Source organism: Peromyscus eremicus, chromosome 17, assembly GCF_949786415.1.
Source record: "Peromyscus eremicus chromosome 17, PerEre_H2_v1, whole genome shotgun sequence".
Lineage (NCBI taxonomy): Eukaryota > Metazoa > Chordata > Mammalia > Rodentia > Cricetidae > Peromyscus > Peromyscus eremicus.
In genome coordinates this window covers 49,073,195-49,076,675 of record NC_081433.1, presented here as the reverse complement: position 1 = coordinate 49,076,675, position 3,481 = coordinate 49,073,195, and the positions used below count along the sequence as shown (strand labels likewise).

Here is a 3,481-nt window from a genome sequence, read left to right as displayed (position 1 = left end):
TGGAATAATCCTTTTGTATACTGTGAAGATGTGTTGCTCTCATTGGTTTTAAAAGAGCTAACTGTCTAATATCTAGGCAGGAAGAGGTTAGGTGGAAGAGCCAGACTGAGAGGATGCTGGGAAGAAGGATGGCAGAGTCTCAAGGAGACTTGGAGATGTGGAGAGAAGGAAGATGAACATGCCATGTTACAGAAAGATACAGAGCCACGTGGTAGAATGTAGATAAGAAATATTGGTTAATTTAAGATTAAGAGCTAGTTAATAACAAGCCTAAGTTATTGGCAGAACATTCACAATAAATAAGAAGTCTCTCTGTGGTTATTTGGGAGCTGGTTGGTGGGACAGAATATTCCACCTGTAAGAGTGTAAGGAGAACCTGAGAAGCAGAACAATGTGATGATAGAAGTGTGTAAGGAGGGGCCTGTTTGTGGCAGACAAGAAGCAGAGAAGCATGTGAGAAGAAGCTAGGACACAATGTTGTCCCCTGAGACATGACCTCTGTGAGTTACTTCCTTTAACTAGGCACGAACTCCTCCTTTTCAACACTTCCAGACAATCCCATCATATGAATGAATCCCTCAAGAGATTAATGCATTCATTACTCAGGACCAACATGATCTGATTATGTCTGCACAGACATACTCTGAAGTATGACTCATGAATCTCCTAAGTGACTCACGATCTGAGCAGACAGCCCAAATCAGCTATCACAAGGGAAAACTAATCACTCTGCAAAAAGAAGACTCATGGAACCCTGATTTTTTTTTTTTTGTGGTTGTTATTTGTTTTTTAACTATGAGTATTCCAAAATTCCTTAAAATTTTTCTTGTACCAACTCCTTCACATAAGGCTCAGGGAACCTTGTGGAAGGGTGAATGGAAAGATTGTTATGTAGACCTGGCCGACATTGAACTAACTCACAGAGACCCACCTGCCTCTGCTTCCCAAGTGCTGGAGTTAAAGGCATGCACCACCACCCCCTGCAAGTGGGAAGATTGTTAACAGCCAGAGAACCAGAAAATCTGCTGTGTTTCCTAGAAACAACAAGAACACTTCATCCATGATACCTCAATAACAGCTGTCTAAAGAGACCTGAACAAAGACAACACCTGTAGACATACTAATATGGAAAAGGGAAATCTCACAGGGCCTTGCCTCTAGACAGAGAACTATAGGCAATTAAGCAACATTGAGAGTGGGAGAAATAGTCTTTCTGAGGTGTGAACCTTTATCTGATTAAACAATACCAAGTGGTCAGCCCTGAAATCTCATACATTACAGGTAATGCTAAAGAGACTGAATGGGTGGTATTCATATATTTATGAACACACACACACACACACACACACACACACACACACACACACACACACACAAGAGACCATAAACTCCAGAGGGAGCAAGATGGGGAAGATGGGGTATATGGGAAGAGTTGGAGGAAGGTATGGGAAAGGGGAAAGTGATGTAATTATATTTTAATTTAAAAAATTAGATCAATATTCTGTTACTAGTTACTGATTTTGTCTCTCAATGAAGTAGTTAGGACTACAGATCATAACGCTCAGTTGCATTTAAATCCTGGTCGATCTATTGATTCAGTTTTTAAAAGCTGTTGTTGTCACAAGCCTTCCTCTCCTGGATGGTTGTTTTTCTCACCTGTATAATGGTGATAATAACTGTATCTCAAGTATAGAGGCTTTGGGATGAAATGAATTACACAGTATTTTTCTGTTTGCTTGTGTGGATGTATCTGAGACTGGATCACTTTTTAGATGAGCAGTGACATATTGTACTGTCATCTTCTCACAGACTTCTAATGACACTATCATTTCCAAGATTTTCCCTCAATATTTACCTAGAATCAAAAGTCGCTGTAATTTCACAGGTTAATTAATTTTCCTTTCATTCTACGTTTACTCTACAAATGTAGCCTCCTTTAACTGTTATTATTTTAAAAAATACATCTTAGGTTTTGATACAGGGTCTTGATGTACAGTCCAGACTTCCCTCAAACTCGTGATCTTTTTGCCTTTGCCTCTTCAGAGTGCTGGGATGACAGGTGTTCAGTTCACCCACAAAAGTCACCAACATGCAATAACGCATCGTACCCAGTTAGAGCAAGGAGATGGCTTATATTACTATGGTTTTGATGAGCTGTCTAAATATGGTATGATTATTATTTGTAGCCACACACAGACTATTTTATTTTAGGATTATATTTGTCTTTGTATTTTGCAATCATAACATGTAGTACTAAGATACTAAACAAACAGTGAAATGGCACTATTTGTGATTGCCTGGACTTTGGAATTTCTAGACAATTATTTATCCTGTGATAATTTCCATGGAGAGACTATTCCGATTCTTTTGTTACTGAGGTAGAATTAGATTGTCCCTAGTCATCACTCTGTTTTTCATCTGTCAATACTCACTTCATTGGGGATTCACAAGACTTAACTGGCACGAGACAATCTTCAGAGTTACAGTCATTGGCTTGCCATTTAAAATTCTGTTCTGAGAAATTTGAATCCTAAATTTGTCTTTCTAGGGTTGGCCAACCACTGTGATTTTAGGAAGAACCTGTTTGTTTGGTGAGTGTGGTAGAGCACAGGGTTCTTGATTGTCTTGTCGACAAAGGTAAGACCCACCTTCTGATTCTTTCTTGGATCATGTGTTTGATAATCTTGATATTGTTGTCCTATGTTTTTTTTTTTTTTTTACTCATTCTTCATCCCTTCTTTCTCAGCATAATATAGATCGGGTGCTGTTATGGTTAGAATGTGAAATGTCCCCCAGGGGGTCATGTGTTTACATACTCAATCATGAGCTGCTGTATTGTTGTGGGAAGCTGAGGAGTCTTGTGAGGTGGAGCACAGCTGGAGAAAGTGAGTCACTGTGGCATGGACTTTCAGGCTTGTATCTCAGTCCTGGTTCCGGGCTGACCTCTCTGCTTCCTGTTCTGCCAAGATACAAGGAGGCAATGACCTCTGGCTGCCCACCAGCAAGAAGCCTCCTGCTGCCATGCCTTCCCTATCATTCTGGATTGCATCCCTCCACACTTCACCAGCTAAATAAATCCCTGCTCCATTAAGTTGCTTTTTGTCGGTTATTTGGTCATAGCAGTGAGCAAAGGAACTAACACAGGCCATTTATAAAGATCATTTGGTGTTTGTATAAACACTCCCCTTTGCTTTCCCATATGAGGGGCCTCAAGCTTTTAAACAGGAAGTCCAATTCTCTTTCTTTAATATCATGCATAGTGATCACTTTCCCATTCCGGCATGTTTCTTCTATTCTGAAGCCACACTCTTTAAATGACAGAGCTCACAAAACTAGTAGCTACGCTGACACATCTTTTTGCACAGCTTAGCACCTCAGGGTCTCTAAAGCATGTCGGTCTTGTAGATGTGAGGGGGTCTTGAGACATGAGTCTGAGCTATGGCTAGAGCTTGGGCAGATTATACCTGTACCCACCTGGGAA

The 3,481-nt window shown here is 40.3% G+C and overlaps 1 long non-coding RNA gene across 1 annotated transcript; it reads left to right on the top strand.

The window, feature by feature from the left end:
* The first annotated feature begins 2,401 nt into the window (after positions 1 to 2,401).
* LOC131894717 (uncharacterized) lies at positions 2,402 to 3,091 on the top strand. The gene is made up of 2 exons (XR_009374986.1): positions 2,402 to 2,637; positions 2,747 to 3,091. It is a non-coding gene; the product is annotated as an uncharacterized LOC131894717 (long non-coding RNA).
* The last annotated feature ends 390 nt before the right edge of the window (positions 3,092 to 3,481 follow it).